General features: G+C 34.6%; 1 protein-coding gene across 5 annotated transcripts in view; it reads left to right on the forward strand.

Annotated features, from left to right (window-relative positions):
- Positions 1-1,503: 1,503 nt before the first annotated feature.
- LOC143231135 (dihydroxyacetone phosphate acyltransferase-like) overlaps positions 1,504-25,274 on the forward strand; it is a 70,744-nt gene continuing 46,973 nt past the window's right edge. For 2 of the 5 annotated variants that reach the window (XM_076465766.1, XM_076465771.1), the window contains exons 1-2: positions 17,364-17,520; positions 21,990-22,252. The gene's annotated coding sequence lies outside the window, so the exon portion shown is untranslated. Of the gene's footprint in view, positions 1,653-17,363; positions 17,521-21,989; positions 22,253-25,274 lie in introns of those variants that run through there. The other 3 variants (XM_076465768.1, XM_076465767.1, XM_076465770.1) reach the window with 3 other exon arrangements.

Here is a 25,274-nt window from a genome sequence, read left to right on the forward strand (position 1 = left end):
TATCAGGTATTACACTACAACACAACCTTCTGATATCAGGTGTTATACTACAACACAACCTTCTGATATCAGGTGTTATACTACAACACAACCTTCTGATATCAGGTGTTATACTACAACACAGTGTTCTGATATCAGATGTTATACTAAAACATAATCTTCTGGTATCAGGTATTACACTACAACACAACCTTATGATATCAGGTGTTATACTACAACACAACCTTCTGATATCAGGTGTTATGCTACAACACAACCTTCTGATATCAGGTGTTATACTACAACACAGTGTTCTGATATAAGATGTTATACTAAAACATAATCTTCTGGTATCAGGTATTACACTACAACACAACCTTCTGATATCAGGTGTTATACTACAACACAACCTTCTGATATCAGGTGTTATGTTAAAACATAGTCTTCTGGTATTAGATGTTACATTACAACACAACATTCTGATATCAGATGTTATACTGAAACATAGTGTTCTGGTATCAGGTGTTATACTACAACACAACCTTCTGATATCAGGTGTTATATTACTACACAACTTTCTGATATCAAGTGTTTTACTACAACACAACCTTCTGATATCAGGTGTTATACTCTAACACAGCCTTCTGATATCTTATATGATCTCTGTTCTTAAAATCTAGTGCTACAGAAAACTTAATAATAATTCAGAATAGATAAGTGGGTTCTATTCCCGTCTTTACAGTTTCTAAACCAGAATAATGTATAACGCCAAAGAGGTTTCCGTGTTTAGGATATATGATACAATATAGTTACTGGTGTTCAAGCTGTTTAAAATATTTAGAACAATGATTTATATGCAAATGTTTTGAAGCAAACAACATGATATATACGTATGAAATACTCAACAATGAAAGATTTGAAAATAATAAGTCATTATTTTATATACTACTGGAATAGTACCTAAGAAGTCAATATTATAGATACTACTAGAATAGTACCTAGGAAATCAATATTGTAGATACTACAGAAATAGTACCTTGAACATAAGTATTGTAGATACTGTAGATATTGTAGAACAGTATCTCGATAACTATTACTGTAGGTACTACGTGTATAGTACCTAATTATCAAATATTGTTGATACTTCTAGAAGAGTACCTTAAATAACAAAACTAGTGTAGGTACTACAGGTATAGTTACGGATGGTACGAAGCACTTTCTCCCAACAAACAGATGTTTAGATTCTAAGAATGTTTAGTTGTGGTTCTAACGATTAATTTACTGTTCCACATAATAACTGAACGTCCCTAATGAGAAATGAGTAAATCTTATAAGTTCCTCGTGCGCGATGTTCGACACCCCCTGTACTCGTGGAATTAACTTGAAAACAAACACTCAGAAGTTGATATTCGCATAAAAAAATACAAGTTAGAATAACAACTTATCAATCGAGTCGTATGATATAAAACCACCCATCTTCCCACTTCGTTGGGCCGTTGACTTGTTTCTTAAAAAAAATAGCCAAGATAGTATACGTGACCCACTTCCAGGGCACTTTAGTGTTGGGCTCTGCGGTATTCGTATGCGACAGAAACAAACAAGTTTAAAAGCACTCTCTTGAAGCAAGAACTTAATAGAAGTAATCGTTGGCGAGAAGTGGTCCTATCAAAAAGGTAATACCTGGATCTTTTATACTGAACGATAGTGAAATTTAGGTTTATTTCTTATGCGAGGTAAGAATATAATTTAAAACAAAAATCCGATATCATTTGTTTTAATGATTTCTATGCTCCTGTCCTGTATAAGACATCAAAAACTTGGTCAATATTGGTGTTTAGTTTTATTGAAACTATGGTAAAGATGTAGGCACAAAAGTGCTTCAATTCCGATCAGCTGTACTGTTACAAGGCAGTGGAAATATTTGCTATATATTACGTTTCGCAAAGGAAATAAAAACGTATGAACGAGTTTCAAGATCTCTCTAGTTTACAACCTGAAGTTTACAAGTTAAAATTCGACTACCTTCAATTTTCAATTTTTTTCCATATCTTTTATATAATAAATTTCAGTTTACAATTGTATTATGTGGATCTTCTATTATACGCCTTGTTTTACTTTCAACTTCGGGATCTGAGGGTCACGGGTTCGAATCCCCGTCATACCAAATAAGTTCGCTCTTTCAGTCGTTGGGCGTTGCAATGTCACAGTCAAGTCAATTCCGCTATTCGTTTGTAAAAGAGTAGCCCAGGAGTTAGCTACATTCTCTCTTGTCTGACTCTGATAAATTAGGGACGGCTAGGTCAGATATCCCTCGTAAAGTTTTGCGCCAAATCCAAAAACAAACAAGCAAAAACAACCGTTACAGCAGAGGCAACTAAAAGGTAAGAGCAGATAGATTACATTTAGCCTAAATACAAAAATAAAATGTTCAAGGTTATTCTACTATCGTAACTTATTCATAATGACGGGAAACCCATTCGAAGTGAAAATGTATTCACAAGACGTCTGGTATGGGTATTAAAACTTTAATTGAAACAAAGTACAGAACAATATTTCGACCTTCTTAGGTCATCTTCAGGTTAACAAAAAAGACAACCCTAAAAAAAACCTTTATTTACCCACCCCTGACCTAAGAAAGTGGGAACGTCGATCTGTACTTTATTTTAATTAAAGTTTTAAAATCCATAGCAGCTGTATTATGACAACATATCATAACTTATGAAATTGTGTTTCTTTTTTCATGGTTATAAATTGCGTGACATAGATGTTGTGGACGCCCTAAATAAAAATTATTCTACCCTAAAAATATAAATAAAATAATAATATTTTATGAATTTTAATGCATAATCTACCCAGTAGTAGATTCCAATCACGTTTTGCTTTATTTTTACTATTTATAGTGCTGAGTAGACGTATTATGAAATATATTGAAACGAAATTAACGTACTGGGCTGCGGATCCGAGGTTCCGTTGTTCGAGCCTTCTCTAGTATCAAAAAAGAAAAAAACTCACGCTACGGCATTTGACGCTGTAGCTGCTTTATAAGAATGAAGATCAAATTCTTATGTGTGGTGTTTGTGTGTGTGTTTTCTTATAGCAAAGCCACATTGGGGCTATCTGCTGCGCCCACCGAGGGGAATCGAACCCCTGATTTTAGCGTTGTAATTCCGTAAACATACCGCTGTACTGTAGGGGGCATACGTGTGGTGAACAAGTTTCTTTAGTTCTGACACACTTGTTCTCGTAGGTCGTTTGTGTGTTTCAGTCGGAGTCTGACTTTCTAAAAGATACAAAAGAAATAAATTTTAAAAGTATTAAGCTAAAAACAAGTGAAACTCAGAATTTTATTGTGTGACTGTTGTTGAGATCAAAGCTGTACAATGGATTATCTGTATTTTACCTCAGCTTGTATCAAACCCCGAATTTAAGCATTATTAATTCTCGATCTTACTTAAGAGCCACGGAGCAACAAGGTCAATGCTTTAAATAACGCTTTTACTCATATTACAAACAATAATAAAAAAACACACCAAAGTGAAAATATTAGATACTGACTCAGTTCAATAACTGTGCGTTCCATGAACGATTGTAATCTGACCGTAAGTATAAAAAAAATAAAACTATATTTTATTGCATAGAAATAGGGTTTGATTAACAACTATTAAACAGAACAAACTGAAAAAAAAGAACGCAACAACCTGTGGCATCAAATAAATGTATGTGTTTATTATATATCAAAGCCACATTGGACTATCTGTGTCCACTACTGTCGAATACTGGGTTTTAGCGCTGTGAGTCTGCATTTTTCGCAGTTCCAGTGAAGATCCAAGTAAATGTAAATGCAACACTTTGTATCTTTACGTTGGTTTGACTCATTTGCGAAAACAAACAACGGCATTACACAACTAAGCCACACAGAAATGTAGCTGTGCTTCTGTGACGTCATAAAGTTAGGCAACATATGTGTGCGCGCATGAGTAATAAGAGAGAGTTAAGCCTACCTGCCAGGTACCAAGAATTCAGAGAACGCTGAATTCATTAACAACGTGATAATATCTATCTATCTATATAAACCAAGGAAGTAGACCGTTTATAGTACACAGACACAGATGTTCAGTGAAATAACAACTATCTGTCTGGCTAATCAGATTTATTTTTGTATATTACGTAAGGAAAGCATGCGAATTATTAGCGTTACTCAAGTATTAGAATAAAATTAAATGAAAACTGTTAAATTATGACATTTATTGTGATAATATATGGATCAAGACGGGAAAAGGGTTATTTTTTTCAACCAAGCCTATTATTATTATGGTGAATAAGAACTTAGGTAATAAGAAACTGCACCTCCATATATATTTCGGTCTTGGAGACAATGGAAAAATAATACCCATAGGTAAAACTTTGTAGAATGGACGGCAACTGGCTGTTGTGAAGACACAAGTGTAGAGGACAACGTTTCGAAAGTCTTCTGCCTTTCGTCTTCAGGTGCCTCTACACTTGTGTCTCCACAACAAGCAGTTGCAGTCCATTCTACAAAGTTTTATCAGAAATACTCTGCCTAAACAATCTATCAAAGAATACCATACGTCTACAAATTACATGAATCATATAAGATGTTTCTTGAAAAGGAAAGAGGGCGCTCTAACACAGATAAAACTTGCATCTGAACACTAAAGCGTATAGACAGAGAGAAACCACATACACGTTTAGGTCTAACCTGCACTCACATAGTATGTCCAGCACTAGCGGCAGATGATGCTATCAATACTTGACTCAGATACTGTCTTTTTGGCTCTTTTTGTGGAGCAAAAGTTTGATGTCAAGCGATTCCAAGAAGTCTTCTATGCACAGAAGTGCCAGTGTATTTAGCTTGTCTTAGTACACTGATGATCCAAGAGTGTTCTTTATCCATTTTAGCAGTGAGAATGATTCTTTTCTCCAGAACAATTGTTTGATATCAGCTACGGATACATTCTTAAAATTATCAAGACCATTGGGATAGTCGACTCCAGAGATTGGTCGCGTGTCATTCTCAGCATACTCTGATAGTTGAGTCCTGACAGTTCTTTCAATGAACTTTGTCTTGCAGAGGACGACAAAAGGAACAGTTTTTTCCTTTGTATAACTCTCCAAGTCCGTAAGATACGTACTAATCAGCTAGTGTCCTTTGTAGACAGGGACTATAAGTTTTGTATAAACTCAGATTTCCAACTGACATTTTCATATACCACTGTCCTTTTGTCTGGTGCAACTGTAAGTCTGTCAGTTATTGTTTAGAAAGTTTGGATTTCATAAGGAAAAGATGGGTAGAGGGATCACTGTTTTCAGCATCACGGTCATAGAGCGGGGAGTGGGAGATCATTATGCTCAGCATCCCGGTCATAGAGCGGGGAGTGGGAGATCATTATGCTCAGCATCCCGGTCATAGAGCGGGGAGTGGGAGATCATTATGCTCAGCATCCCGGTCATAGAGCGGGGAGTGGGAGATCATTATGCTCAGCATCCCGGTCATAGAGCGGGGAGTGGGAGATCATTATGCTCAGCATCCCGGTCATAGAGCGGGGAGTGGGAGATCATTATGCTCAGCATCCCGGTCATAGAGCGGGGAGTGGGAGATCATTATGCTCAGCATCACGGTCATAGAGCGGAGAGTGGGAGATCGTTATGCTCAGCATCCCGGTCATAGAGCGGAGAGTGGGAGATCATTATGCTCAGCATCACGGTTATAGAGCGAGGAGTGGGAGATCATTATGCTCAGCATCACGGTTATAGAGCGAGGAGTGGGAGATCATTGTTCTCAGAATCACGGTCGTAGAGGGAGCTTGGGAGATCATTGTTCTCAGCATCACGGTCGTAGAGGGAGGAGTGGGAGATCATTGTTCTCAGAATCACGGTCATAGAGGGAGCTGTGGGAGATCATTGTTCTCAGCATCACGGTCGTAGAGGGAGCTTGGGAGATCATTGTTCTCAGCATCTCGGTCATAGAGGGAGATGTGGGAGATCATTATTTTTAGCATCACGGTCATAGAGGGAGCTGTGGGAAATCATTGTTCTCAGCATCATGGTTATAGAGGGAGCTGTGGGAGATCATTGTTCTCAGCATCACGGTCGTAGAGGGAGCTTGGGAGATCATTGTTCTCAGCATCTCGGTCATAGAGGGAGATGTGGGAAATCATTGTTCTCAGCAGCCCAGTCGTTCCATCGCGTATTTCTATTTTTCTTTCATTTTGCAAAGTTATATTTCTCGCGCTCTGACAGTTGTTTAGCCTTTTTCTCATATTTGGGAAAATAATCTTCTGATTCCTGCACGAATGTCTTTTAGTATATGAGAAGTATTAATGATATCCATTTGAGAGTTTTGTAACGAAAGACCTGTGTTGCGAAACTTCTGCAGGATAACGTCCATAATTCATGCTTCTAGTAGCTTCAATTGTAGCAAAAGACTTCTTGACTTAAAGCCTACTTTAGGTTTTAAGAGTGATCTCTGTAATGGAAACGAGGACTTGCGTTATGGCTTTGTCTCACATTTTAAAGGCTTGCACTGCGTCTGAATGGACGATCCTTCGACAACTTCTCTATTGTCGGAACCCCAGTCGGTTTGAACTTAAAGCTTCTGTGCAAAGGAAAAGAACAGACCAGCTTCAATACAACAGTCAACAAGACATTGCCTAACCAAACCGAACGAATAAACATAGTCCACTAGGGTTTTTCTCTCTGATAAGGCCTTGCACGCCAACATACTAGCTGTTCGTATTGAATGCTATGTCGTAAGACTATCAGCGGTAAACTTGAAATCCAATGTAATTTTTTTCAACGAAGCTAATAAGAACTCTAGCAAGTTGTGTCCCTGTACGATTACTTGTCTGTATAAGGGTGAGAAACCTCTCTACATGGCCATCATCCATCATTTAAAATGTATTGTTTGTTTGTTTTTGAATTTCGCACAAAGCTACTCGAGGGCTATCTGTACTAGCTGTCTCTAATTTTGCAGTGTAAGACTAGAGGGAAGGCAGCTAATCATCACCACCCACCGCCAACTCTTGGGCTACTCTTTTACCAACGAATAGTGGGATTGCCCGTCACATTATAACGCCCACACGGCTGAAAGGACGAACATGTTTGGTGCTTTAATCAGGTCGAATAATTAATTTTGTTAGCCGACGTGAGTCAGGGGTCTATATTCTGGACGAGAGGTCTATCATAGGCCATTAGCAAATATTCAAGGATATATCATGATTGCACAATAAACACATTGTGCTGCATATGTTAAAATATTCTATCTGTATTATTCGAGGTTTGTTTAATGTAGGCTACTTACAATTTCAGACACAAATTTTTAAAATAATATTCAGAAAGAAAAGAAAATATAAAATAAACGTTTTGTTGGCGTACCACTAACATTTTAACTTTTCTGTGTATGTAGATGAGTGCTAGAGATTTTAATTTCTTAAACTACAGACCTTGAATAACTCAAGCGGGTGTGACGTCACAGCTTTTGCTAAGGAGGAAGTAAATATACAAATAAACATTTAACAATAAAAACTATTTTTTTCCTCATACAAATACATAAATAATAAAATAGTTCTTCTATCTTAAAATATAACTCGGCATGGCCAGGTGGTTAAGGCACTCGACTCGTAATCCGAGGGTAATAGGTTCGAATCCCCGTCACACCAAACATGCTCACTCTTTCAGCCGTGGGGGCGTTATAATGTGACGTTCAATGCCACTATTCGTTGATAAAAGATTAGCCCAAGAGTTGGTGGTGGGTGGTGATGACTAGCTGCCTTCCCTCAAGTCTAACACTGCTAAATTAAGGACGGCTAGCGCAGATAACCCTCGAGTAGCTTTGCGCGAAATTCAAAACAAACCAATCTTGAAATATAAAAACATAATGTACTATCGGTTAATCAATAAATTCGAGATCAAATCGTGTTATTAAATGCTATTATAATAAAGTATGTGTCCCAGTGTTTTAGAAGGTATTTTCAGATACCATTTTTCAAGATGTCGTGTTGAGCTATGTGATGTGTCCACAAAGAGGAACTGAACCTCTGATTTTAGCGTTGTAAATCTAGACTTGCTACTGTTCCACCAGGGGACATATGATCATGTCAACAACGAACATCCATTTTTTTTCTTAATACCAAGTCGATATTCGCAGTAACGAGCTCACTGACACTGCAGCTTATTTCGTCTGGTCTGGTGCCGTCACAGCCATGTCATGTCGCAATGTCATTGGCGACGGTGACACTGTCCAACTTACTTGTGTTTTTAAATTTTTAACTGCTATTGGCTTTTTTAATGCATTTAAATTTTATATTCCAAGTTTTGCCATTTTGTTTCAATTTTATTTCGTTTTACAAGTTTTAATAATTCTACTTTATTTTTTGACTGGTTTCTTGGTTCAGATGGACCAGTTGCTTGGCGTCAATAAACACCAAACAACCAACCAAGCAGTATACCGACATTCAGCTAAACTGCACGAAACTTCACAAAAAGTCACTAAATAGTTTCTGTTTTTTGACTTCAAAACATTCATATGATTTGATTTACTATTTCTACCACTTTTTAGGTTATGAAATTCGAAACATCAAAAATGATTTTTTTGTTCATCTTAGAATTTCAAAGATTTATTCATTGATTGCAGTGTTTCACTTTATATGTTCAAATGGTTTTTAACTATATGTTCAAATGGTTTTTAACTTGATGTTCAAATAGTTTTTAACTTGATGTTCTAATAGTTTTTAACTAGATGTTCAAATGGTTTTTAACTAGATGTTCAAATGTTTTTTAACATGATTTATAATGAATTTAACATTTTTGTTACTTTATATTGACGTTTATAGTAGCTACCACTTCCGTCTGTAAATCGTACAAAACACAGCAAAGACTGATAAATATTTATTGGCGACTTTGGACTAAACTTATCTTTATTCAATGCATATTTCTACAAGTTTGTGAATTAATGAGACGGAAGATGGGATTCCAGAATCCCCATCTTTGTACCAAATACACGTATAGTATGGAACTAATAAAATCCATCAATTTTTGAATATGTTGAAACGCAGAAAGTGAACTACAGTACTGCATAAAGTGTTAAAACAAAGTCAAAAATTACATTTCAGGCTACTTTTAAAGGACAGTGGAAGTAAATAACAGGTAAAACATCACAGTTTTATTAACCTTTATGTTTAGTACAACAGAAACTCAGTGGAAGTGGTTGAGTTCAATAAACAGTTAATATTTTGTTTGTGTTCCTCTTTTGCTTTAGTCACTACAGACAGTCCTTCAAGTATTGTTGCAACATATTTAATCAAAGTGTTCTTGGGGATTTTACTTCAAATATCTCTGATATAAAATTTCCTTTGAAGTAACTTTTGATTTATCACTATTTTGATCTATCAAATTATAGAATTGAACAATTAGGTTGATATCAGGGATCTATGGGGGTCATTACATCATTTGAATGACTCCAGCAGCTTCTTTCTCAGCTAAGTAATTTCTATATAGGTTGGGTGAGTGTTTAGGGCCATTATCTTCTTGGTAGTAGAATCTTTACCAATAATTTGCAAACGACTAGGTATACCATGATGGATCTGTATTTGGTGGTATTTGTGGTGATCCATCACTTCATCTATTTTGCAAATATCTCCTGTTACCTTAGTAGAAAAGCACCCCCAAACTATTACACTGCCTCCCCCATACTTCATTGTAAGTGCTATACATTGAGGTAAGTATATTTCACTTTTCTTCCGCCAGACGTACAACCTACGCTTTGAACCAAATATTTCAAACATGGACTCTTATGTTCATAACACTATTTTCCAATCATCAACAGTCTAGTTTTTGTACTATTCAGCATATTTCAGTCTCACTACAATACTTTGAGATTGAAATAAAGGTTTTTTAAACTGCTACACGACCATTCTCGTTAAGTTTTCTTGATACTGTAGATCTGGACACTGTTCTTTCATTTGGTACATGGTTGTTTATCTCATGCTTGAGATCAGTGGCTGTCCTCCTTCTGTCCTGAAGGCTACATAAACAAAGATACTTAACATTGGTATCATTAACTTTAGGTGTTCTACCTCTTTCTTCCCTGTTTTTATATTTACTTGTCTCAGTTTCACGATCTAAGGTGTACTTGAAAGTGTTTGGGGATCATTTCAGGTCAGAAAAAATTGTTGGAGAGTCCAACCAGCATCTCGTAAAGCTTTCATGTGAACTCTCTATTCTACTGACAAATTTCTACGCTTTTTTGGACCGAGGAATAACAACAAAACTTAACATATAGCGGTAAACATTTTTTGTTTTATTAAGCTTTATTTGTAAAGTGGCATCAAACTGATTTTTCTCTACAATATACCCAGTTCCATACGCTCGTTTCTTTCTATATAGTTAAGACACTGCATGGTGTAACATGACAGTTATTTTAGATCCTAAGTTTGATCAGTATGTCAATTTAAACAGAACCTTTATGATTTGCCCTTGTTACAAGTTACGGGAATTACAAAGAATGATAAGCATTCTCATCCTGGTTCATTCATTTGTCAACAGGGGTCAGTGAAGCATTACCATAGTGCTGAAACTGACATTCTATAATTAGTTCCAAATTATAAAATATTCTCTTGTCCCAACACTTTACACAGTTCTGTACAAAACGTGTTTCATCCCTTTAAAATCGTACTGTGGGTCGTAGAAACAAAGAAGGGAATTCCTAGAGACATTAAATGATTATATACCAGTACTTTCTTTTAAAACTCCCAAGGGGTCCTATAAATAAATTGGGTTTATGTTTGGTTTGTTTTGAATTTCGCGCAAAGCTACATGAGGGCTATCTGCGCTAGCCGTCCCTAATTTAACAGTGTGAGACTAGAGGGAAGACAGCTTGTCATCACCACCCACCGCCAACTCTTGGGCTACTCTTTTACCAACGAATAGTGGGATTGACCGCACATTATAACGTTTCCACGACTGAAAGTGTGAGCATGTTTGGTGTAACGGGAATTCGAACCCGCGACTCTCACAAATTACGAGTCGGGTGCCTTAATCCACCTGGCCATGCTGAGCCGGGTTTAAGCTAGTACACCATCTAGGTTTTATAGTGTTTTATATAAAATATTTACCAAAACACTTCAATGTTATCTAAAACCATTCTGTTAATAAAATGTAAAATTCAAAAGTTTATCAAAGAGGTGTAACGGAGTTTGTACACTTATTCCTCCATGACGGTTCTTGGCTTTTCTTCTTTATTTTGGCTAAACATTTGAATTAGACAACCATAAGTTGTTCACTTTATCTGGGAGGAATACCTAAACGAGAAGGGGGAAGCCCCGAATTTCAAATAACAAAGTAATATGCTCTCACGTGACCTGAAAACGTGAGCTTTTCAAACCCAATAGATAAGGTAGTGTAACATTAATTGCTGTTTACGCAACATCTCTTTCCAGGAATCATGTTAGATCAGAAATTCAGGGTAGAGCAATGTGTAGTTCTTCTAAATATTAATGTCATGTTTTTAGTTCGTTCTCTTTCGTAGCATTGGCCTGGCATGGCCAAGCACGTAAGGCGTGCGACTCGTAATCCGAAGGTCGCGGGTTCGCGCCCGCGTCGCGCTAAACATGCTCGCCCTCCCAGCCGTGGGAGCGTATAATGTGACGGTCAATCCCACTATTCGTTGGTAAAAGAGTAGCTCAAGAGTTGGCGGTGGGTGGTGATGACTAGCAGCCTTCCCTCTAGTCTTACACTGCTAAATTAGGGACGGCTATCAGAGATAGCCCTCGAGTAGCTTTGTGCGAAATTCCAAAAAACAAACAAACAACTCTTTCGTAGCAAGAGTTATGGCCCCTTCCTGAAAAAGACGGCTCAGACTAAGGTGCTGCCACTCTGAACCGTTTAATTTCAACAAGAATACTTTTCATGCGTAATAAAAGAGATCATCCAAGTCGTGAGAATACATCAATAATGATAGCCGTGCTTATTAATAAACATATAAAACTATTAAGTGCTACTAACCGTATCGAAAATTTCAACAACACTGAAAATTATAGAAAGACAAATTACAGATTAAAGCCAAGTCATATATTCGAAGAGCGCAGATAGCCCTCGAGTAGCTTTGCGCGAAATTCAAAACAAACAAACAATATATTCAAGTTCACATTTCAACAATACTGATACGATACGAAATCAGGTTGTAAATCTGTATTTTAGTTTGTTTTTCTTTAATTTCGTGCAAAGCTACACGAGCGTTATCTGCGCTAGCCGTCCCTAATGTTGCAATGTAAAATTAGAGGGAAAGCAGCTAATCATCACCACCCACCGACAATTCTTAGGCTACTCTTTTACCAACGAATAGTGTGATTGACCGTCACATTATAACGCCTCCACTGCTGAAAGGGCGAACATGTTTGGTGTGGCGAGAATTCAAACCCGCGACCCTCGGATTACGAGTCAAGTGCCTTAACCATCTGGCCATGCCGGGGCCTTTCTAGATCTCCAACAATACTGATAATGATACAAAGCTGTTAAACAGTTGTTGAAACCAACACGTCATTTTTGAGTTTTCTTCGATTTGAAACAAATTTCTATTATGTTTTTCCCCTAATAATTATAAACTTCATTGATATAGTTTATCCACCAACTGAAAAAGCTCTTAATCATGCAGCAACTAGGAGGAAACTTTCATAGGGTTTTAAATATAATCATATAATCTACCAGTTTTGTTCACAGCAAAGACGTATGAAATATAACAACTGTGAGACGACTTCCATAGGGCTTTTAAATATAATCATATAATCTACCAGTTTTGTTTACAGCAAAGACGTATGAAATATAACAGTTGTGAGAGGACTTCCATAGGGCTTTTAAATATAATCTACCAGATCAGTTTACAGTAAAGGCAGATTAAATATATTTGAATCATGGTGTATGAAAAAATAATAATAAAGAGAAATTTTTTCGACTATTTAAAACAATGAGTTTCAATATGGTTATTGAATCCAGACAAGTGGTGACGTCACAATTTATAACTAATATTAATACCCTATCAGAAAAGACTACCTACCTAGACCGAAACTAAATATTTACCTCGTAAATATAGCGAATTAAATGGACTTTACTTACGTTCTCATTTATAATTATTATAATGCCGTGTTTAATCAGCTGAGTATTATCGCTATTAACGACTTTTTCGGCCGGCATCCCAATTGTAATCATATACGGTCTCAGCCAAAATGTTGTCATACTATTTTGTATTGATGTTAATGTTTATATGCATAGGATACTTATTGAGTACATGTACCAGTTATTATTCTGGTATGAATAAGTTGTTTGGTGCATTTATTAATTAAAACATATACACATTTTTTTTTTTATAAAGGGTGTGTTTTCAGTGTATTATTTTTCAAAACAGTCCAACGCTTTGCTCATACAGTTTTTCTGTACTTAGTGTACAGTCATGTTTCGTTATGTGACTGAAATTATAGGACGTCAAATTGTTTGACTGTCCAAAAAGAGTATATAGCAAAGGGACACTACCAGAACATTAGGGTACTTCCAGGGTACTGTATCCAGAATTAGGGAACGTTATCGGACTACAGAATGTGTCAGTAACTTTGATGTTGTTACTGATCCCCATCTTACAGAACGTGTCAGTAACTGCTATGCTATAACTGATCCCCATCTTACAGAACGTGTCAGTAACTGCTTCGCTATAACTGATCCCCATCTTATAGAACGTGTCAGTAACTATTATGTTATTAGTAATCCCCATCCTACAGTACGTGTCAGTAACTTTGATGTTATTACCAATCCCCATCCTACAGAACATGTCAGTAACTGCTATGTTACTACTGATCCCCATTGAACAGAACGTGTCAGTAACTTTGATGTTATTACTAATTCCCATCCTACAGAACGTGTAACTGCTATGTTATTACTGATCCCCATCCTACAGAACGTGTAACTACTATGTTATGACTGATCCCCATCCTACATAATGTGTAACTGCTATGTTATTACTGATCCCCATCCTACAGAACGTGTAACTACCATGTTATGACTAATCCCCATCCTACAGAACGTGTAGCTGCTATGTTATTACTGATTCCTTTGCTGCAGAGGGTGTCAGTAACTACAATGTTAGCTCTGATCCCCATGTTATAGAGCAAGTTAGGATTCTATACCGTAGCGACCTTCATATAATAATCCAGTTTGGGGTCGAAATGTATCAGAACATACAGATCGTTAAACTGTTTTCAGCGCAAAAATTAAATTAACGACAACGCATCCAAAATCCGCTCACGTCACTTGTTTGATGTGCTTATCATAAGGAAAGTTTTTAATAAATACTTAATAATCTGGCACTGAAACAAAGTTTCGTATTTTCGTTTTATTTAACCCAAGGTAATGAGAACCAGTTATGTAATTTTTCCTAAGAAGTTACCTTAGCACTCTTAGCCCGACATGGTCGGGTGGTTAAAGCACTCGAGTCATAATCCGAAGGTCACGGATTCGAATCCCCGTTCCACCAAACATGTTCGCCCTCGTGAGGGCGTTATAATGTGACGGTCAATCCCACTATTCGTTGGTAAAAGAGTAGCCCAAGAGTTGGCGGTGGATGGTGATGAGTAACTGCCTTTCCTATTGTCTTACACTGTAAAATTAGGGACGGCTGGCGCAGATAACCCTCTTATAGCTTTGCGCGAAATTCTAAACAAACCACACCATAGTACTCTGGTGGCAAAACTTTATAGTATGGTTTCGTCGTCTTCGATTACGTCACACATATACACACAGGCGCATGCACATGTAGCGCCCTCTGAGAGCAGCCAATCAGCGCGCGCGCCCGGAGTGTCCCTCCAGCTAAGAGTAAGAAGTTCATTACAAAATTTGTAATTACGTGATGCTATTTGTGTTTGAGTCATTTCACAATTTTCTTAATTAAATTGGTAATATTAGTATTAAATTGCTTCTTGTTAAAATAACAGACATTAAATAAAAAACAAAAAGCATGCATTTACTACAAATATGATAAGAGATAACTAACAACTGATACCATGTAATAGAAGCTTAATTTATTATTACTATATATAATATTTTAAAATATTAGTGGATTTATTTATTATTATTATGTATAATATTTTGAAGTAGCAGTAGATTTATTTATTATTATTATATATATATACTATTCTAAAATAGTAGTGGATTTATTTATTATTATATATATGATATTTGAAGTAGCAATAGATTTATTTATTATTATTATATATAATATTTTAAAATAGTAGTGAATTTATTAGTTATAATATATAATATTTTAAAGTAGCAGTAGATTTATTTATTATTATATATAATATCTTGAAGTAGCAATAGATGTATTTATTATTATTATATATAATATTTAAAATAGCAGTGGATTTATTTATTATTATATATATGATATTTGAAGTAGCAATAGATTTATTTGTTATTATTATATATAATATTTTAAAATAGTAGTGGATTTATTTAGTATTATATATAATATTTTAAAGTAGCAGTAGATTTATTTATTATTATATATAATATTTTAAAGTAGCAGTAGATTTATTTATTATTATTATATATAATATTTTAAAGTAGCAGTAGATTTATTTATTATTATTATATATAATATTTTAAAGTAGCAGTAGATTTATTTATTATTATTATATATAATATTTTAAAGTAGCAGTAGATTTATTTATTATTATTATATATAATATTTTAAAGTAGCAGTAGATTTATTTATTATTATTATATATAATATTTTAAAGTAGCAGTAGATTTATTTATTATTATTATATATAATATTTTAAAGTAGCAGTAGATTTATTTATTATTATTATATATAATATTTTAAAGTAGCAGTAGATCTATTTATTGTTATATATAATGTTCTAAAAAGTTGTAGCTCAGTTTATTATAATGTATAATATTTACTTTTTTAAATGCGTCTTCATGTTGCCCATCAAAAGTGTAATAATGCTCGGAAATCGTACTCTATGGTATCGAACTTCAGTCTGAAATTGCTTTAACGGAACTTTATCGTAATACACGTCCTTCTGACTTAATCGTTCTACAATTACGATAAATATTTATTATATGTAGATATAACAATTGTTTCCCTAGTTTCGTGTAGTTTACGTAAAAGCCGATAAACTTTTGTATGTGATATAAGTCTGGATAGATGTAGCCTAGAACTCAGAGTTAGAAGCTGATATTTATGCCTGTACTTTAGGGTTTCTGACTCAGTAACTTAGTCCATGTGTCCCCATAAAGTACCACCCTAGTTGGTTATACCAAATATAAAAATTTATGACGTAAGGCCAGTGCAGAGGTAAACACAGGTGAGTAAACTGCTGTTTAGGACAGTAACTCCTCACTCACAAGAACAGCTGATTAATTACAATTGAAAAATTGTAACTGAAACTGTTTGTTATGCAACATACTCTTGGAAACGTCCGTAACAAGTTACATATAATCAAATTATTTTTAAACTTGAAGATGAAAATATAGAACGGAGATAACACACAGCACACGTGTATACGGTAGATCTATTTATTGTTATATATAATATTCTAAAAAGTAGTAACTCAGTTTGTTATAATGTATAATATTTAATGTTTTAAATGCGTCTCCATGTTGCCCATCAAAGTGTAATAATGCTAGGAAATCGTATTCTATGGTCTTGACAGTTAAAGTTCTTATCCGGTCCAAAGAGCCGAGTAAAGCGTTTCTACTACGTGATGCTGGCAAGCTACCCCCTCTGTGGTCAGTAGTTCAAAGCCGAGGATGGCTGTACCTGTTAACATGCGCATAACTTGCCATTCGAATTGCAAGTGTCATCACCAAACAGCAGTTATTAATATACAAACGTTGAATATGTATTTATGTTGGCATTCTGTATAAAATAAATGGAAAATTATAGAAATATGAAAATAGCTTGCAAATGAAAGTAAACCAACAGGCTTCCCAGTGACACAGCAGCATGTCTGCGGACTTACAATACTAGAAACCGGGTTCGATACTTGTGGTGGCCAGAGTACAGATAGCCCATTGTGCAGCTTTGCGCTTAATACCAAACAAACAAACACTTTCACCGTTGTTCATTCGGTGGGGTGACATTAACTTAGAGTTCACATTATTGTAGTTCCATAGTTTTTATTGATATCAAGCGTGTCCACCAATCAACGTCAAGTATCTATATACGCCTCTAGTTTATAACAGACTCAACAGAACTCTGAGCCAATGAGCATGATGAGAGACCAATAATGCTCTTACAAGTAATTTGATAATATTAACAACTATACAACCACAAATGTTAGAATATTATTAGCTACTATGAAATGAGGGTAGAGCGCATGCTCCGACACGTGATCTCGAAAAGTTTTACATACGCTATCTCGACGACGTGCGTTACATATTTTGGTTTCCTGCCATAGGAACAGTTGTTCACATAATTTGTTACTACAGGTGTACAAAGAAAAGGCTTAATTCAACCTCAAGACTCACTAGGTATTTCCTTCCTAGATTTTTTTACAGTACCTTTTTTCGTGTGTATCGCAAGATAAAAAGTTACGTTTGATAACGCTGCACAACTAAAAAAAAAAAGGCGTAATTATATGGTAGGGTAATTGTATATAATTAGTAATATCCAATTCTTTTTAACGCATTAGAAGCTGCTTTCGGCTTTCGAAATTGTAGCCAGTGTTATGATAGGCTGACCAACGTTCTCGTGCAGCTAACCTGGAGATACCGTGTCCGGCAGCCACGTTGAGTGGTTAATTAATACGTGTAATAAATTGTTATTAATCTCACTGCTATGCGTAAACGAGATGTTATTTTATGGTAACAATAAGTTTGTTGTACATAAACTTGTATCTCTTCCATGATTGTTACATAATATAACACAAAACAAGTAACATTTTAGAAATATCGAATTAGTTTACCACTTTGTAAGATAAAAAATAATTTTTATATCTTGTTTGTCGAATCATAGTTAGTAAGTTTTATATGTGAAGGTATAGGTATTTAACTTTCAGTCAGTTATCAATATTATTCTGTCTTAGCGCTTGTCTCATTTTTCTACCTTGTATAAGTTACTTGACAGACTCTCCGAAAAAAAACGATTGTGTATCCAGGAAACTGGGGACTAGGTTTTGTTATCTCGTGTAAATATGTCTTGTAACTTTATTCTGAAAACTAAGAAACATAAATATTTTTGGAAGCGAAGTAAAGTTTTGTCAACTCATTTTGATATGAACAGTTAAAGGGGGAGCCACAGTACTCTTCCTCATTCCAAGAAATAATAAATCAACTTAAAATCATAAGTCATATTCTAAAGGTTTATAATTAGATACAGGATAACACGAACTAATGACAAACGTACAGTAAATTAAATAGTTTGTTTGTTTTTTTAATTTCGCACAAAGCTACTCGAGGGCTATCTGTGCTAGCCGTCCCTAATTTAGCAGTGTAAGACTAGAGGGAAGGCAACTAGTTATCACCACCCACCGCCAACTCTTGGGCTACTCTTTTACGAACGAATAGTGAGATTGACCGTCACATTATAACGTCCCCACGGCTGAAAGGGCGACCATGTTTTATGCGACGGGGATTAGAACCCGCGATCCTCAGATTACGAGTCGCACGCCTTAACACGCTTAGCCATGCCGGGTCTAAAAATGTTTTACTATAGATACTAAGCCCACCAATTTGCCTGGCATACCATAAGTTAAACAGTATACGACAATGATATTAACAGATCAGTAAATTAGACAGTATAGAACAATGATATTAACAGATCAGTAAAATAAACAGTATAGGACAATGATATTAACAGATCAGTAAATTAGACAGTATACGACAATGATATTAACAGATCAGTAAATTAGACAGTATACGACAATGATATTAACAGATCAGCTCTTCTTTTGTTTCATTAATATTATTATTTATTTATTTGTATTGTTTTATATAAGAACTTTCATATATTTAAAAACTGTTGGAGTTTATTGTGATGTGACCGGATAGAGGAATTTAATTTCTGTTGGTTTCATGTTTATATATAAAATGCTATTTAAATGCATATATACAGATAGGGGGGATCAGGAAGTAAGAGAGAAAAAGAGATGTATATATATTTTTGTTGCTTTTTATTTTTAATTTCGGAGTACATTAGGCATTTTGAGTAACAAAATTGCCTTACTACAACTGATCTGATGCTGTCGGCTGGTATTCGGCAATTCCCGACAAGTGCTCGACTAGTTCGGGAGTTGTCGGGCGATCTCTGAGATTCTAATCGGAACTTTGAAAAATCGCTTTAGATTTGGAATTTTGCATACATATTTATATATATATTGAGAAGTATCCATATAGATTGTTCGAATCATACAGTATTTAATACTAGTTTTTGCCCACCACAGCAAGAGTGTATCTATACAGGATATAAAGAATTACATCAGTAATTGAATACTCTGAATAACACAGCTGTTTAATATATCAATCACATCAGTGGAATTATCAAGAAGTAACCAATAATATTGTTCACTTATGATGACTGACTTGGTCACAAAATACAAACCATACGTGCTCGATAGTGTTCATTCCTGATGACAAGCCTCGCCAAAAAAAAAAAAAAAAGATAAACCACACGTGCTCGATAGTTTTTATCTCTGATGATTGGCATGATTACAAAATATGGACCACACTTGCTCGATAGTGTTCATCTCTGATGATTGGTGTGGTCCCAAAAATACGGTCACACGTGATTGATCGTATTCACCTCTGATGACTGGCCTGGTTACAGGAGAGTAACAGGTCAAACTTAACTAGCTCAGTCTTGCATGAATACACTTATTTGTTTAGTCATCAGGTCACTGATAGAAGAACGTGCTGGTGAACTGAGGTCGTCATCTGAATGATACACATAAAAGAAGTATTGCTACATTTTTGTCACCACTTTCAACAGTTTCCTGAGAGGATTGATTTTGTTACCACTTTCAACGGAGTTTCCTGAGAGGATTGATTTTGTCACCACTTTCAACAGAGTTTCCTGAGAGGATTGATTTTGTCACCACTTTCAACAGAGTTTTCTGAGAAGATTGATTTTGTCACCACTTTCAACAGAGTTTCCTGACAGGATTGATTTTGTCACCACTTACAACAGAGTTTAATGAGAGGATTGATTTTGTCACCACTTTCAACAGAGTTTCCTGAGAGGATTGATTTTGTCACCACTTTCAACAGAGTTTCCTGAGAGAATTGATTTTGTCACCACTTTTAACAGAGTTTCCTGAGAGAATTATAATCAAAACTAGCGCGTCCACTGGCTGGAGTCGTCAGAAAACAGTGTCTTAGGACAGAAGGATGTAATAGCATCTTTGGTACCTACTGATGTCGACGAATGTATCTATGAGTAGTGGCCAGTTGCTTATGATGCCATTTGAACTGTCCATTTATACACTCAGTGTTGTCCCATTGGAACTATCCATTTATACACTCAGTGTTGTCCCATTTGAACTGTCCATTTATACACTCAGTGTTGTCCCATTGGAACTATCCATTTATACACTCAGTGTTGTCCCATTGGAACTATGCATTTATACACTCAGTGTTGTCCCATTGGAACTATCCATTTATACACTCAGTGTTGTTCCATTTAAACTATCCATTTATACACTCAGTGTTGTTCCATTTAAACTATCCATTTATACACTCAGTGTTGTCCCATTTGAACTATCCATTTATACACTCAGTGTTGTCCCATTTGAACTATCCATTTATACACTCAGTGTTGCCAGTAACTTAGTACTAAGTTGTAAAGTTTTCTTCCAACCGTTTTCTCGCCTCCACTGGGTGTAGTTTCTCGACTCATTGAATCTTACCACAACAAAACCTTAAAATAATTCTCTTACTGTTAGTCATTAACCTGATGTTGTTATAAGCCTTTCGAAGATACAATTACCTTGGTTAAAAATACATATATTGACTTCTAGAATTTCTCCAACAGTTTTCTTTGATTTTGAGAATTCGACGGATTTTATAATAATAAAACCCCAATGTAATGAACATGATGATTCTTTTCGGTTAAGAAATAACAATAATTATTATATATTGAAATAATAAACTTTTGTATATGTTATTTCCCGGCATGGCCAGGTGGTTAAGGGGTTCGATTCGTAATCTGAGGGTCGCGGTTTCGAATCCCCGTCGCACTAAACATGCTCGCCCTTTCAGCCGTCGGGGCGTTATAATGTGACGGTCAATCTTACTATTCGTTGGTAAAAGAGTAGCCCAAGAGTTGGGGGTGGGTGGTGATGACTAGCTGCCTACCCTCTAGTCTGACACTGCTAAATTAGGAACGGCTAGCACAGATAGCCCTCGTGCAGCTTTGCGCTATATTAAAAAAACAAACATGTTATCATGTTGTTATGTTTGTAGGTTCATGATGTTATGTTTGTAGATACATGTCATGTTTGTAGATTCATGTTGTTATGTTTGTAGATACATGTTGTCATGTTTGTAGATTCATGTTATGTTTATAGATTCAAGTTGTAATGTTTGTAAATTCATGTTGTCATGTTTATAGATTCATAGTGTCATGTTTGTAGATTCATGTTGTTATGTTTATAGATTCATGTTGTTATATTTATAGATTCAAGTTGTAATGTTTGTAGATTCATGTTGTTATGTTTATAGATTCATGTTGTCATGTTTATAGATTCATGTTGTTAACTAAGATCCTGATCACTAAAACTTTAACTCGTTAGTTTTATACTGTTAACATTAAACTTTTTAAAACCACACAGCTGTCTTCAGCTATAGAGATTTTTGATATATTTATTAATAACGCTAAACAACTTGCTAAACATAATTCATTATCTCTGTTCTTAGTAAAATATTGTGAGAAATGAATTAAAGTTCTTTTATTATTAATACTGTAGTATGCAAAATAAACAAGTTTGATTCCCCCTCAACTACAGCTTTTAACAACCCACTTAGAGGTTTTTAAATTCTACACTTCTCCCACTTGTTTGTATAAGACACCATGGCTTCAACTTCTACAAGAATCATAGGCGGAAAGACATTCATGGAGATTTTGGAAGAAAGACGTAAAGATGGCGACTTTTTGTGGACGACTCGTTCTTTTCAGACACCTAAATATCAGTATAACCGAAGAAGGCTTCCAGCAGATATTATTCAAGAAGTACTGGAGAGCGCACGAGTCCAAGCAGCTATTAAAGAGGTACGTCACACACTTACATGATCTCAGGTGAGAATTAAACTTGAAGCCACACATTCACAAGATTTCAGGTAAGAGGTATTAAACTTACATTCACAAGATTTCAGGTTAGAGTTATTAAACTTACATTCACAAGATTTCAGGTTAGAGTTATTAAACTTACATTCACAAAATTTCGGGTAAGAGTTATTAAACTTACATTCACAGGATTTCAGGTTAGAGTTATTAAACTTACATTCACAAGATTTCAGGTAAGAGTTATTAAACTTACATTCACAAGATTTCAGGTAAGAGTTATTAAACTTACATTCACAAGATTTCAGGTTAGAGTTATTAAACTTACATTCACAGGATTTCAGGTTAGAGTTATTAAACTGACATTCACAAGATTTCAGGTAAGAGTTATTAAACTTACATTCACAAGATTTCAGGTTAGAGTTATTAAACTTACATTCACAGGATTTCAGGTTAGATTTATTAAACTTACATTCACAAGATTTCAGGTAAGAGTTATTAAACTTACATTCACAGGATTTCAGGTAAGAGTTAAACTTGAAGCCACACATTCACAAGATTTCAGGTAAGAATTATTAAACTTATATTCACAAGATTTCAGGTAAGAGTTATTAAACTGACATTCACAAGATTTCAGGTAAGAGTTATTAAACTTACATTCACAAGATTTCAGGTTAGAGTTATTAAACTTACATTCACAGGATTTCAGGTTAGATTTATTAAACTTACATTCACAAGATTTCAGGTAAGAGTTATTAAACTTACATTCACAAGATTTCAGGTAAGAGTTAAACTTGAAGCCACACATTCACAAGATTTCAGGTAAGAATTATTAAACTTATATTCACAAGATTTCAGGTAAGAGTTATTAAACTTACATTCACAAGATTTCTTAAACTTACATTCACAAGATTTCAGGTTAGAGTTATTAAACTTACATTCACAGGATTTCAGGTTAGAGTTATTAAACTGACATTCACAAGATTTCAGGTAAGAGTTATTAAACTTACATTCACAAGATTTCAGGTTAGAGTTATTAAACTTACATTCACAGGATTTCAGGTTAGAGTTATTAAACTTACATTCACAAGATTTCGGGTAAGATTTATTAAACTTACATTCACAAGATTTCAGGTAAGAATTATTAAACTTATATTCACAAGATTTCAGGTAAGAGTTATTAAACTTACATTCACAAGATTTCGGGTGAGAGTTAAACTTTACAAAAGTTATTTGCAAGATGTCAGGTGAAAGATAAACAATATTTAACCCACTCGAAAGACCTCAGGTGAGAGTTAAACTTTATGCCAAACAAGGAAAAGTCAAACATAGTAACTCAGGCTAAAGTTATAGTTCAAAAGAGACACTTACAAGATACTAGGTAAAACTTAAAAAAATTCCATCAGACACTCAGAAGATTTACTCAAGTCACACTTAATAATTATATAAAATCGACAAAAAAATTCGACTTTCATACAAACCTTTAATTTTATTACAGACATGTTTCAAATTCATGTTGTATTTTTATTACAGACATGTTTCAAATTCACGTTGTGTTTTTATTACAGACATGTTTCAAATTCATGTTGTATTTTTATTACAGACATGTTTCAAATTCATGTATTTTTATTACAGACATGTTTCAAATTCATGTTGTATTTTTATTACAGACATGTTTCAAATTCATGTATTTTTATTACAGACATGTTTCAAATTCATGTTGTATTTTTATTACAGACATGTTTCAAATCCATGTTGTATTTTTATTACAGACATGTTTCAAATCCATGTTGTATTTTTATTACAGACATGTTTCAAATTCATGTTGTATTTTTATTACAGACATGTTTCAAATTCATGTTGTATTTTTATTACAGACATGTTTCAAATTCATGTTGTATTTTTATTACAGACATGTTTCAAATCCATGTTGTATTTTTATTACAGACATGTTTCAAATCCATGTTGTATTTTTATTACAGACATGTTTCAAATTCATGTTGCATTTTTATCACAGATATGTTTCAAATTCATGTTGTATTTTTATTACAGACATATTTCAAATTCATGTTATATTTTTATTACAGACATGTTTCAAATTCATGTTGTATTTTTATTACAGACATGTTTTAAATTCATGTTGTATTTTTATTACAGACATGTTTCAAATTCGTGTTGTATTTTTATTACAGACATGTTTCAAATTCATGTTGTATTTTTATTACAGACATGTTTCAAATTCATGTTGTATTTTTATTACAGTTTACTTCACATAAATACTTTCGTTTTTGTTCTTTCACTACACATCTTGCCAGATCTAGATTTTTGCTTATCCCTATTATTACCGTGACCTTCTACTGTCCTTGGTTTTCTATTAATCGTTTCACATTTTATGTTATTTTTCCTGTTATTCAACCTTTCATGGTCTTCAACTTACCTCCTGTGCATGCAGTTTCATTTGTCCTTATTTGCCCTGATGTTATCTTTGATTATTTATTGTGTTCCGGTTCTTTCGTCACTAATCTTAATGTTTTCAACGCCATCGAATGCGAGTTAACATAATTTGTCTTAAATAAATTAAAACTTAGAAAAGGTTAATTTTTTATCTTACAAAGAAGGAACTCTAACATCTCACGTGATTCAATAAACGTTCTTCATCTAGATGAATTAAAATATTTGGATTTGATTCACGAAAGAGTTAAATTATGTTTGTACTACATCATGTGTCGTAGTTTTTTTTTAGCGGTATAGTTTATTTGTTTTATACATATACTATAACCTTAAAATTTTCAAGCCATAAACCAAAACACATTAACATGAAACAAGATACGCTGCATGTTTTTAATAAAAGGATCCTAGGGCGCAAGGTACAACGTGGGATTATAAAATGTATCCTAGGTTTTGGAGGTGACTGAAAAATTAGGACACATATTGCGGTGGGGATACACTGTATATCAGTATTAACCTCCAATTCGCCGGTCTCACATAAGAAAATTAGAAATTAGGAGAG

Source organism: Tachypleus tridentatus, chromosome 10 (assembly GCF_004210375.1).
Source record: "Tachypleus tridentatus isolate NWPU-2018 chromosome 10, ASM421037v1, whole genome shotgun sequence".
Classification (NCBI taxonomy): domain Eukaryota; kingdom Metazoa; phylum Arthropoda; class Merostomata; order Xiphosura; family Limulidae; genus Tachypleus; species Tachypleus tridentatus.